At 43.5% G+C, this 14,309-nt stretch overlaps 1 protein-coding gene across 12 annotated transcripts in view; it reads right to left on the reverse strand.

Moving 5' to 3' along the window:
- Positions 1-14,309, reverse strand: part of Atxn1 (ataxin 1) — a 395,773-nt gene that overhangs the window by 221,589 nt on the left and 159,875 nt on the right. For 11 of the 12 annotated variants that reach the window (XM_040755915.1, XM_040755911.1, XM_040755914.1 and 8 more), the window contains one exon: positions 5,825-5,953. The gene's annotated coding sequence lies outside the window, so the exon portion shown is untranslated. Of the gene's footprint in view, positions 1-3,209; positions 3,341-5,824; positions 5,954-14,309 lie in introns of all 12 variants that reach the window. The other variant, XM_040755910.1, reaches the window with a different exon arrangement.

Consider the following 14,309-nt stretch of genomic DNA (forward strand, 5'->3'; position numbering starts at 1 on the left):
CTTTAAAAAGCTCTCCGGGTTCTCCAGTCCAAGGGCATTCCATTGAACGCAGGTTCCTCTGCAGACACACACAGGGGAAGATCACATCTCTGCCAGGGAGGCCAAATTTAGCCTCAGCTTCTAAAGTCTAGGATACCAGCAAGGACAAGTGGGCTTCATTCAGTCACGCTGACTTGTTTTAGGTACTCAACCCAATTACCACCAGGAAAAAGAAGTGGGAAGTAAGTGGGTAAAGGGCACAGCAAAAGTACTAGCAACCATGTTTAAGGAGTGTTAGCCATGTGTCGGGCTCACGAAGACTGTCAGTCTAAGGACTGCCAAGTGGGCGGTGGCCTGTTTTCTCCATTGTGAAGAGAAGGGACAGGGATGACAGAAAGGATATTTCTGAGAAGATAAAGGGACAGAATACAACTGCCAATTCACAAAACACCACACCCCAGGTTTCAACACACTATTTATTGAAAAACCTAAATAAATATCAACAATATACTTCTCACTGAACCCAAGGAAATGACACATTACATACTACAGATCTGCTTCTTGCCAGTTCAAACAATACCTTGTGCATACACACACACACACACACACACACACACACACACACACCCATTTCTTTTAAAAATTTCACTTTAGTTTGGTTTTGTTTTTAATTGAGACAGAGTGTCATAGCCTAGCCCAGGATTGTCCAGGTTCACTATATAGTCCAGGCTCACCTCAAATTCTTTTTTTTTTTGTTTTGTTTTGTTTTTGTTTTTTCGAGACAGGGTTTCTCTGTATTGTTTTGGAGCCTGTCCTGGAATCCAACTGATAGACCAGGCTTGGTCTCGAACTCACAGAGATCCGCCTGTCTCTGCCTCCTGAGTGCTGGGATTAAAGGCGTGCGCCACCACTGTCTGGCTCACCTCAAGTTCTTAATCATCCCCTTGCCTCATCCTCCCAAATGCTGACATGCCATCACAGGGGGCCCAGAGATCCTTTTTACATTATTTTGAAAAGTTCTGACATATGAACACTACAGGCCATGAACTAAATGAAAGAGATAAATGATATGAGTTCCAAAGGGCCCGAGGTCAGAGAAGGGTTAAATGATCTGCAGAGTCTCTGCCAGCACATCAAAAGCTAGAACCTTCCTCTTTCTGTAGCTTAGAAGGTATGCTTAAATGTTCCGTTTCACTCGATGACCTCTAAGAAAACGAGTAGACACTAACTCAAAAAGGGTCAGAAAGCAGCATCACCTGCTCATGCCTCTGCTTCCAGCGCGTATTTCCACTTGGAAGAGGCCATTTTCTCCACATCAACAGCATCACGGTGGACTGGGGTGAGCTCGCTCGAGCATTAGGGTTACTGTGTGGAGATGCACAGTGATGAACTTTGTGTGTTTCCTCCACCAGGTACCAGAAAGCTCCGCTCTGTTTCCTCCATGCTATCGCGACCTTGTGAGTGTCTCCACACTAACACCACAAGTTGCATTATTTATCAAACTTATAAAGAATCAAATACTTCATACAGAAGGCTGGGGGCTCACTTTAGAAACTCTAGTGTGCTCCAAAACAGCCATACAAAGCTGTGTAGACATATGAAACACAGCATACTCTCCAGCCTCTGACTGTACATGTTTTGCCTTTTGTCATGGAAAACATCATTAAGTTTCTCAAAATGCTGCCTTCTCCCCCAACAAGGTATAAATTATGGATGCTACCTCCAGACTGAAAGGAATGGAGTCAAAAGGGTGAGAACATATTTATGATGAAGGACAACATTGAGGGAGGTCTCTATTTTAAATATTTAATAAATATCAAAATGGTCTCCTTTGCCAAGGAAATGTGAGTTATAAATCTAAATGGAAAATGAGCCTCTGCCCCAGAAAGCAAGTGTATCTCTCTCTCTCTCTCTCTCTCTCTCTCTCTCTCTCTCTCTCTCTCTCTCTCTCTCTCTCTCTGTGTGTGTGTGTGTGTGTGTGTGCGCGCACGCACACCCATGCACAGGTGGAATGGATAGCTAAACTGGCCTTCTCAAAGAGAGAACAAACATGGCAGTTCACATTTTGTGCTGGACGCTTGCGCTCCATTGAAGTACCTGTCAATGATAATAAATTTTAAACCAAAAATGAAGCATTTATTAAATGCCCATTAAATACCAAAGGGAGGAATCCTTAAGTGGATGTAATTATGGAAAAGACTTATCCAGGGATACAGGGAAGTTGGGGAGAAGAACTCCAAGCCAATAAACTATACTGAGGAGGACATTGGTTACTAAAATTACCAATATGTGACAACTTGTTTTGATCTGGAAACCTAGTTAATTAGACACACACACACATACACACACACGCAATCTTATATCACTCTTTAAGGTAGATTATACTGGATAAGGTAGGAAAGAGCTAGGGCTAGGGAAATGGCTCAGTCAGTAAACCATTCGCTGAGCAATCATAAGGACCTGAGATTGGATCCCCAGTATCCACATGAAATCCAGGTGTTATGATGTACACCTGCTGTCCCAATGCTGAGAAGGTGAAGATAGACAGAACCCTAGTCAGACAGCTCGTTGGTCAACTTGCCTGGCTGAACTGATTCATTCAGTGGGAAATGCTGTCTCAAAAAATGAGATAGTTATTAAAGAAGATAATGGACATCAACCTCTAGCCTACACATACACACGCACGTGCACACACACACACAGAGCTATAGCTTATAAAAGAATAAGATAAATGCATCCTGGTAAAGCAATTACCTCAATTCTTCATTATTAAAGAACAAAACTAAAGTAGTCTCCTATTTACAAGCTTGTTTTCCATGGCTTAGTTACCCAGGTCAGCACAGATTTGAAGCTACTAAAAGAAAATTCTAGAAACATACAATTGCCAAAACCTGAAAAGCATCCTAAAATCTCATGTTGTCTTACTCTTTCCTCTTTGAGACACGAAGCATCCCTTTGTCTTGTGTGTACACTACCCTCCTGTTAGTAACTCAGCAGCCATCTTAGTTTTCAGATCCACTGCCATGGTTTTGCAGTTGCTTACATTGAAGAATCCTATCTTACTTAATCATGGCCCCAAAGTGCCAATGTTCTTTACAACATACCATCATAACTTATATCTTCAGTATTATTATGCATGGTTTATAAGATAACTTTTATCATGTGTGTGCATTTGTAGAAAAATGTAGTATTCATTAGCTTCAGAAATATTTGCATTTTCAGATTTGTACCTCTAAGCATCTCCTGCAAGGATGAGGAAGGACCAGGGTATTGGCAGGCACCATAGCAGTTTCTATGCCTTTAACATGTACACACGCACAGGAATCAGAAGATCCACTGCCCAGTTTCTCAGTGACATGCACTGTGAGAGAGATATGCCACGTAAGTCACTTCCATTGAGAGATGGGTAAATGCACATCACTTATGACCAAGACTCAGGGCATGCCGATAAAGCCATGAAATACATTCAGACACCAAAGGATGAACCACAGGAAGAACGGGGAGAAGGAGAGAATGATTTCATACGGCAGAGTTCCACCGTGCTTAGCACCACACGTTACGTTTGTCTGCTTCTGTCACCTATCACAATCATTTTCTCTATTAAAGGGCTTGTTTGCATGTGTGTCTACGTAAGTACATATGTGTGTGCAGGTAAATGTGGGCATGTACCCACAGATGCCAGCAGAGGGTGTCGGGTGTCCTCTACCACTCTCCATCTATTCCTTTCAGGCAGGGTCTCTCCCTGAACCTGGGGTTTGCATCTTCTTGACTAGGCTGGAACCCTGTCTCAGCTCTTCCTTAGAGCTGATACTATAGGCATTTTCCAGAATACCTTGCCTATTATACAAATATTGGGATCTGAACTCTGGTCCCCATGATGGTGGAACAAGCACTCTTAATTGCTGAGCCAACTTCTACAGCACCCATTTTCTGGAGGGGATATTGTTTTTGTTTCTGTTTTCTTAAGATATGGTCTCAGGTGATGCAACAAGACCTAAATTTCTTATCCTTTTTGCCTCTGGGTGCTGGTATCATAGGTGTGCACCATACTACTTGACCCACAGTCAATAATTTTCTAGTATCACTACACATTCCATCAACACAAGACTCTAATGAGAATAGACTTGCCACAGACACATGGGCATCACCTAACGCAATGGGCACTATTTGTATCTACATCTTACAAAGGTAAATTCAGAATAGCATCTCTGAGAAAGAACGTGGCTATTTTCTGAGCCCCAGCAGTGCTCTTAGGGATCAGTAGCCAGTATATCATATAAGACAACCAACTTCCTGCTACTGGGCACAACATGTACATGCCTGCTAGATAGTCACAGACACATACGCATTTCTAATACTGAGAAGTCCCTCTTCAGGTTGCTTCCCCTGAAGGCTCTTTATGAACTATTGCCATATTCTTTTTAAGCAGTGAAAAACTTCACGTTTTTTGTCTGAAAAATGCTGGCTATTCCATGATTTCACAATTGTCTAAAAATACTTGACTGGAAAGAAAGACCTCACAGTTCCCCAGGGCTCTTTAGCATTATTTCTCAAATGTCCAAATCTGGCAAGTTTTCAGTGTGCTTCTGTCTACAGAAGGCAAGTTTTAGAAAGCGGTGTGATCTGCAAGCGAACCCCTCCCCTGGATGTACACACATCTGCATGCACACACATCCTTCACACACCACACACGGACACACACAGGTCATTTCTCATCATCCTTTCTACTTCCAGAACTCACGGCATCCAGGATTTTGAGGACAGAGATCTGCTTTTCTGTCTTTTCTGGAAATAGAACCTACTACTGTTTGATAGGAAAGTAATTTAGAAAAATCTTAAAACTTCAAATATGAAAACTCCTTTATTCAGTGGTTCACTGAGAGGCAATTATCCAGAAGAAGCCATTAATAATGGGATTTACTACAGTTATAAGAACTTTCTGAGAGCATGAAAGTTAAAAACAATTATAAACAATTTAACACCAGCTGGAGAGGATCAAGTAATGAAATTTCCATGCTTGCTGGAAAGTTATATAATCAGGGAAAGTTACATTGTAAAAAGTGACATTGCCATTGAGTGATGTTGACTGTCAAGAGAAACAAATATTAGAGGACGTTATATACTATTTTGTGCTTTACTACTGTCTGACAGTTGTCTCTACAGCTGAATATCACCATTAGAGTTATCTTTTACTTATCATTGTCTTGTCACATCTTATCAGTCACCTCAAAATACGTAAACATCATATTTTTTCTATGAAAAAAAAGAAAGAAAAATAAAAGGGACTCCACAGAACAGATGGCTCAGTGCATAAAACACTTTTGGTGCAAGAATATAGAACCAGACTTCAGACCCTCAGAACCCACATTAAAGGCAGGCAGGCATGGTACTCAGTTGTAATTCCAACTGAAGGGAGAAACAGAGGTTCCTGAGTGGCTACACTAGTCACATTAGCTCTGTGTTCAGTTGAGAGACCTTGCCTCAATACAGAAGGTGGAGAGTGATTGAGGGGGACTTCCAACATCAAGCTCTGAGTTCTACATACACACAGACATGTGCACTGCACTTACATGTGAGCATGCCTACACACAAGCATGAACACCACACTTTTACATATGTATGGAAAAGCAACAGTTCCCTTTCATTAAGAGTCTGCAGAAAAATAAGTAGAAGGCTAATGTAGATATGTACTGTTCATGTGTGTGTGTGTGTGTTTGTGTATGTGAGTGTGTGCGTGTATGCACATATGCATCTTCATGGGGGGATACTGATGCACACTCAGTCGTGTCTTGGGATTTCAAGACAAATGACAATGAATTTGGCTGCTGGCTTCAGCCTTACTTACCAGTACCATTCGCCTTCATCACAGTGCAAAGCCACAGGCAGTCACTCCCTTCCAAGCAGATCTTTTCTTGAAGATTTTGCTTGAGTAGAAAGGGTGGCAGTAGAGAAATTCAGTGTAATAGGCCTGAACCTGGAATACAAAAGCAAGACTGATGGATATGCAGCTTGGTGGCCCTAATTGACACAATCTGCAGGCATCAAAAATACAAATACCCCCAACACACCACACACACACACACACACACACACACACACATACATACACACACACTATATTTTTAAATAAGAAGGATTAAATAAACAGAAACCCTCCCCTCCTGTCTCTTGACTCTGATCTTTCAGGGAAATCCAAAATTGTTCTCAGGAGCCATCAGGACCATGCTGAACTGAAACTTTCTGACTGAAGTTCTTTCTTTTCCTTTAAAGACTTATTGGTTTTGATTTTGTGTCTTGAGTGTTTTGTCTGCGTGTATGTATGTGCACTATCTGTGTGCCTGGTGCCTGCAGAAGCCAGAAGGGGGCTCTGGATACCCTGAGAGACTGGAACTACAGATTGTTGCGATTCGGCATGCCAGGTGGGAAGCCGTCCAAGCTGGCCCTCCCTTCGGATACTGGACCACATTTCAGGCAAGCAGCATCCTGCACTCTGGCTTCCATGTCCTGTTTTATTCCCACATTCCCTGAGTTCCCATGTGGCCACCTTGAATTTTTCAAGACTCAAGTATTGAGGCGTGACAATCTGCCTGCCTGTGTACCTGTGACATCATTGCACACATGCCAACTCCTGCCTCACTGGATCCAAAGGCCACATGTTGCTCAAAAAGGAACAGTGGGCTGCCAAGGAAACAGCTTTTCATAATCACATCTTTGGCAAATGACCCACCGCAGACACATTAGTCACTGTTGGGACAATAAATACAGATTTCCTGAGAGGTCATGGAACCTGCTTGGGGGCGGGGGATTTCTTTCATCCACACTAGAAGATTTTCTAGGCTTTAGAGTGGGAATGAAGGCAGCGCTGCTGTCCTGTGTAACCCACTCCACCAAGCTGCTGGTGTCATCCTCTCCTGGTGACCTCTTCCCAGCAATGAGCCCAGGGCCTTCGCTGAGGAACTACAGCTTCTAACCACTTCTGTGTGCTCTCCCGACACTGTGAGCAGAAACTATGAGGGCCGACAAGACTGCGTGTTTGGTGAAGTACTTGCTGTGCAATTGCAGGAGGACGTAAGTTACACCCTCAGAAACCACATGAAAAAAAAAAAAACCAAAACGCCATGCATGGTACATGATTATAGTCCCAGTGCTGGAGAAGCGGAGGCCAGCAGATGCTTGGGGATTGGTAACAAACCAGCCTACCCTACTAGGCTATGCTGAACTAATGAGAGACTTTCTCAAAAAAAAATGATAGCTCCCGAAGAACAACACTGGAGGTCAGCCTCTGTCCTCATCAGGCACACACATACACGGGGACTCAAACATGCACACATGTACATACATGTATGCACATGCACACACGCAAAAGGAAAGGGACTATCATGCATGATACGCAGAAAGTGGGAGCAGAAAGTGAGAACTCTGATCTATGCTATAGCTTTAAAAATATTTGTACTACACAAAAATTGATGCCGGCACCCAAGACTGAAGTCCCTGACCACCACGGTGATGGGAACATCCCATGTATTACTTCTTCCCTGAAGTACCCTACTGCTTTCTCTCTCAAAGTAAACTGCTGTCCTTTGCTTTTTTATTCATCATCCCCTAAAATGTGTGGTTTTAAGTTTAAGATGTTGTTTTTAATTAAAGACAGGTTCTCATGTTGCCAGACTGATCCCTAACTTACTACATTAATGTCCTCATACTTGTCACTATCATGCTCCTGCCTCTTCATCCTGAGTGCTGAGATGACTGACACACACCAGAACATCTGGATTATCTGGTCCTAGGAATTGAACCCAGGGCTTCATGCATTCTAGGCAAGAACGCTACCAAACTGAGGGACACTCTCAGTTTGTAAAATGCATTAAGTAATTCTATCACGATGTGGACAGTGACTCGTAACTAGATCCCCACAGTGCTTTTGTTAAGATTTACTGAGTTTGTTTTAGGTGACTTGAGTTTGCTCATTTCCGCTATGTAATATTCCACTGTGTTGCTAAACTGGATCAGTTTGGCTTAAACTTGGCTTTGTACTTGGGTGACAAAATCTGGCCCAATGCAGCCTTTGCACATGGTACAACTATGTCCTAGCTTAACGTATAAACAACTCATAATCTAATCGAAGGGTAGAGGCATACAGCCAAGCAACTAAGTCTCAGCCAATCACAGGAGTCGAGGTTTAGCCAATCATAGGCTGCCAACTGATCAGACCATGTCTACAGAAGTCCAGTGGCAACTGCAGCCAATCAAGTCCTGTCTGCATGTCACTTCCTTTCCTTAGGCTATAAATATAACCTGTAACGTGGTGGGGTGGAGCTTTCCAAACCATCTTTGCTCTGGAACGCTGCCTGGTTCTAGAACCTGTTTTTTTCTTGCTTAAGTAGACTTTGGTTAAATTTAACTCATGTCAGTTTTTAACAGTTTTGCAGTGTGAAAACATATGTATAGATATATATTTTCCCTTCTATTGATGGACTTTCACATTTTTCCAGATTCCATTTTTTTCCCCTGCTAGAAACATGCTGTGTCTATTAGAAGCAATACACATAAGCACACATTTTCCTGGGGTTCAGTCTGGTAGTATATGAATATACACTGTTCCACAAAAACATCAGACTGGTTTCCAAAATGAATATATCAATCTACGTTCCTGCCGGCAGTAAGGCCCATATGTTTTCAAACTGACCAGTCATTTTAGAATCAAGAAGACAGACACCATCTGAAGCTGGTGTATTTGTTTTGCAGAGGGGATATTTAAAATACGAACTATCCTTTTTTTTCTGACATCAGTGAGTTTAGATTTCATTAGCCACTAACAAATGAGTTACTTGCTGGGACAGGTTTATTTGGCCACTTTGAAAAGTGACATCAACTAATTACTTGGATTAGAGTTAGAGTGAAAATCTGAAGGTCATATGTGGCCTTATTTCCCAATCATTCAACACTTAAGATGCCGCCAAAGGATATTCTAATAAGCCCAGCCATGGTGGCATGGATGTGGAATTCCAGCGCACAGAAGGTAGAGGAAGAGCAATCAGAAGTTTAAGAACATTTTAAGTTACATCACAAGTCCCAGGCCAGCCTGGAATATATGGGATGTTATCTTACTAAACCCCAAGCCAAACCAAAACAAACAAATAGAATACATAAAAATAAAAAGAGTATTCTAAGACGAATGAGGTCTGGGACCAACACTGCCCACTGGGAAAGGGAAGCTAAATAGAATTTAAATAAACCAGGATGATGAAAACTTGAAGTACCCCTTATGCTCCCACTGTTAATGAGCAGCTAAACAATGGGCCAAGTTAGGTGAAGAAAGCAGTGTCTCTTCTTTTAGGAAAGCAGAATTTAAAGACCCTGTAATTACGTTTTGCTGGGCATAGGTGTGGGAAAACCTTTCCTTTGCACAAGACCAAGGCCAGAACACAACGTTCCCAAGCCTTTGATGCCAGTTTACAGAGCTGTCCAACCCCATGTGGGCTACTTTCACAGGCTCCTCCAGGAATGCTGTGGACCTGGCTGGGCCTGAGTATGGAGGTGGTAGATAAAAGATATACTGACCCCCACGAGTCCCCAGATTTCTCTTAACAGAAATATTCAATTCGCATCAGGGTACCTGTCAGAAAACATGGTCATCACTGATGAATATCATTTTCAATCACTGAACATCCTTCCCACAACCTCATGTGTACTACCGTAATGTTAAATGAATACTACCATAATGTTAAATGTATACTACCATAATGTTAAATGTATACTACCGTAATGTTAAATGCTCTGCCCTGTGGTTTTGAGTCCCTTTCTCCACCCTGGTCTCTTTTGACCAAGAGCCCTAATCTGGCAGGGAAATGCCTGAATGGTATGGGGTAAGGGGGAAAAAATGGGTAATTAAGGATTTTGCAGGAACAGGGTATTTCTGGACAACTGAGTGTTGAGAGAAAATAAGAAAAGCAAGATATACTGTTAAATGCGTTCATTTGTCTATTTGGGGTTTCCCAATGGTTGCAGGGAAGTTGCCTCTCTGTGGGCTCTCACACTGTATTTTGTTAAGAAGGGCCTTAATTTTGCTGATGTTTAAAATATTTATTATTTATTTATAGTTATTGTCTATCTTGTGTGCCTACATGTGGAGCGCAGAGGACAATTTGCAGCCACCCGTTGTCTCCTTCTACCACATGGGTTTCTGGAACTGAACTTGGGTAGCCAGGCTTGGGGAAGACATCTTCACCTGCTGAGCCCTCTTGCTGGACCACAAGCCTTGATTTTGTTCACACTTCACATGCTAGTGAGCTGGAGGCCAAGCAAGCATTATCTAGTGAGCTCTTCCTTCCTGGTGAGGGAAGCTTTAACTGCCTTGTGTATTCTCTATTAAAACTGTCATTTTAAAAGCCACCCTGGGGGCAGAGGATATAACTCATTTGGCAGAGTGCTCACCTAGCTTATACAAAGCTCTGGGTTTAATCCCAGCACAGCGTAAAGCAGCCACGGTGATGCATACACCTGGGTTCCCAGCACCTGTGGGGTGGAGGCAGGAGGATGAGCAAATCAAGATTGCCTATGACTACATAGTAAGTTAGAAGCCAGCCTGGGACACATGAGACCCTGTCTTAAAAGAAACGAAAGCCAGCTTACTTGGGATTTAGTGCCTGGTACTAGTGTACACAACCATGTTGTGGAAACAGAGTCTGTGACTTCAGATGACAAGCTAGCTTTCATGGTTAGCAACATCAAAATCACCATACTCTGAGGAGCCTTGTGACAGTGGCGTATAGAGATACTATTTAAATAAACCTATCTTCCATAAGTACAAAAAACTATTGACAAGTGACTTTGCTGTCCAATGTGATATTAACGTATGTTTGGCTTTTTATGCAGTGACTAGACTGTCCTTTGGGGAGAATTGTGGGGGTTTATTGAATGCCCTCCTCCCACCCCACCTCATCTCATGGAAAATGAGGATATTACCCATTTCCTACCAAAGCACCTTTTGGAGACTGCATCAAATCTATCAGCAGCCTTTGTAACAGGAGATCACTTTGCAAACACAGTACAGGTCTAAGCATTCTTCACCAAGGACCCTGTTTCCCCCACGCTGGCCCTGCTCACCAAAAAAGCTAAACATGTCTTATGAGCTCTTGCAAATGAGATGTTTGAACAAGCTGGGCCACCTAGCCAAGTCTTAGTAACATCAAGTTGCCTTCTACCCAATGGCTGCCTTGCTTTCATTCCTCTGCAGGGGCTGGGCAGCAGGACCACTGCTCTTTTGATAACCCACCTCCTACCCCCATCAGTCTTGCCTACAACAGAAGAGAGCAGCCTCTCTGGCAGGAGCCTAACAGTCATGGAGCTTCTATTCTCTGCTAGAGTTAAAGGTAGCAAATTGGGTCTTACAACCACCTCCAAGTGGAAGGAAGAGAATTCACTTAGTCTTTGTAAGGAAGATTGTTAGCTATTAGTGTGTCCAAGGAGAAAGACACACTCACACATTCACACTTGTCCTTAAGACAGGCCACCCTTTTTCCCAGGCATCATTGTGGCAGCAATGCCCATCCAGGACAATATTATCTACTTGTTCAAGGAATGTCTCCCACCTTTGAGAATGTTGTAGGGCCCCAACTTGCTGCACAGAGATGTTTTAACACAAGAGGAAAGTGCTGTGGAATAATCCTCTTGTACACAGTAAAGATTTATTACTGGAATTGGTTTAATAAAACACTGATTGGTCAGTAGCCAGACAGGAAGTATAGGATGGGGTGACCAAACTAAGGATGATGGGAAGGAGAAGGAAGGAGGCAGAGGGTCACCAGCCAGAAGCAGAGGGAGCAAGAGATGAATGTGCCATGCTAAGAAAGGCACCTCCACATGGTAGAGCACAAATAAAGAACATGAGTTAACGTAAAATGTAAGAGCTAGTTAGTAACAAGTCTGAGCTATTGGCCGAGAATTTAGAATTCATATTCAGACTCTGAGTTGGTTGTTTGGGACAGGTCAGTCAGGACAGAAAATTTCCATTTTCAAGGAAGTATGTCTCTGAACACTACCAGTAGGATTGTGAAATCAAAGGTGGGGGGGAGCCTGTATGGGAACTATTTGACTAAGTGGGAGGTGCATGTCTCTGGCCAGGGACAGCAAACAAAAGCTGCTGAATTCTGAGCTGTGCTGGAAGTAGCCTAGGATTGAATAAAAATCAGTTGAGCTAGGAAGGACCATTGAGACATGCCATGGAGCTCATCACGGGTTGGAAGAACTGTGAGCCACTGTGGCATATTTACAAGACCACAGCCTTCCAATGCCTCAGGCTACCTGGAACTCCATAGTGAGATGTCTTTTTGTTTCAATATTCTCCCTTCCTCCTCTCCTCTCCTTTTGTCACTTTTCTTCATCCCTTTGCTCCTTGTTTTCTTGATCTTCTTCTCCCAATATTCATCCTCCTCCTCTTCCTCAAAATGGAACACTCAAATATTCAAAATAAATACATGTGTTCTTTTAAGGAAGATAATTGCTTGCTGGTTTGATTCTCAGATTCGCTAGCTATAAAAAGAGACATCGATGCCTGCTGAAGAAGGTTAGCATCAGGCTGGGTTCAATTATATAAATAAGAGCATATACATGGTCCCGAGGACTTGTCTAGCATTCAGGAAACCCCAAGTTCCATCCCCAGTACCATATAAACTGTGTGAGGTGTACATGGCAAGAATCCCAGCACTGGGAAGTTCAAGATCATCGTTTGGCTACACAGCCTGGCCTAGAGATCCTGTCTCAAAATAAAATAATATAAAACAAAAGAATCCTGCTTGGTCAGTCAGGCTCTCAACTAGCCACTCAGACATTGATTTCCCCTCCCTTGCTACAAAGTAGATCCAAATAGGTCAACAGTCCAGGGCTAAACAAAGTCTATGGCCTCCTGAAAGGCCAACAAAATGGGGCCCCTAGATCTCATCTGGTCATAAACAGGCGGGGCTCTGCTGAACGCCAACATTTGCCTACAAGGTTGTCCTGCAGGAAAACTGACCTCTCTACTCCCAAGCCACACACACACACCCCATCTCTCTACCTGCTCACTGTCCAGATGAGGAGGAGGAGGAGGTATCCAGGTGCGTCAGCACATCTGTGGCAGAGCTGTGCCCCAGGGGCACCTACAGAGGAGAGAAGAAGGCAAAGCCCTGCCTAGCAGAGGCCTGGCAGGCAGTCCAGTAGAAGGCAATGATGAAGCGGCCATGCACTCATGCCCAACTGGAAGTCAAAGATTCCGAGGTGTCCACCCACCTCACAAGATTGACCCCTGTTGGGGAAGTCCTATGTATATGTCAATAAAGCACTGTTGGGCCAATAGGGAACCAAGATAGGTAGGACTAGGAATCCAAGAGAACTCTGGGAAGGAGAAACACAGAGAGTCAAGATGTAATGACATGGGGTAGGAAGCCCGGAACTATTCTCCAATAAGAGAAATACTTAGATTAACAATTATGGGGTAATTACTTAAGTCAGAGCTAGCCAGTAAGAAACAATCAAGGCCAACAGCTTCATAATTAATATAGCCTCCTGTGTGTTTATTTGGGACTGATGCGGCTCTAGAACCAGGCTGGTGGGAAGGCTTCTCTCAAGGAAAAGGTTTCCCTATACAGACCCCTATCTCAAAGCCAAAGGCCTGGGACACATTTGCACTGCCACACTTCTCTAGCTTTCAACAGCCAGTTATCCCTGCCCATCAAGGCTCTAAGCAGGCGGTCCCACCAATCACTCAGCGGGAGGGCCCACAGGGAGGATGAAAGGACACAGGGGCAAAAGGTCCCCGTGGTTAGTTGATACAGAAACATGTGCTTACACTCACGAAACTTGGAACCCTGAAAGGCTCCTATGTGAAGCTCCCATGGCTGCCTGTCCTGTTAAAAGCAACTGAGGGTCAGAGAGCTAGCTCAGCTGACAACACACTAGGTAGACAATGGTGAGAACCTGAGTTGGCTCTCCAGCACCCGCATAGAAAGACGAACATGGCGGCACACATGCTGGCATAGCAGAGTAGTGGGGACGCTGTGGACTCACTGCCAACCAGGCTGGCCTAATTGGCAGGTTCCAGGCACCAATGAAAGACCTTGTGTCAAAAAAGTTCCCGAGGAATAACCCAGAGGTTTGTCTTCAGCCTCCATGTATACACACGCATGCTCGAATGTGTGCATGTTTGCATGCGTGTGCTGATTAAGGACAACAGGTGTGCTTTAATGACAAACGGAAACAATCATCACAGTGCAAGATGGCATTATTTAGAAATATTAGTATGTGCAGATACCAGCCCTTCTCTTCCCCCACGACATTCCACAGGGGCCACATTT

The sequence above is a fragment of the Mesocricetus auratus genome, unplaced genomic scaffold, assembly GCF_017639785.1.
Source record: "Mesocricetus auratus isolate SY011 unplaced genomic scaffold, BCM_Maur_2.0 Super-Scaffold_100013, whole genome shotgun sequence".
NCBI classification, from domain to species: Eukaryota; Metazoa; Chordata; class Mammalia; order Rodentia; family Cricetidae; genus Mesocricetus; species Mesocricetus auratus.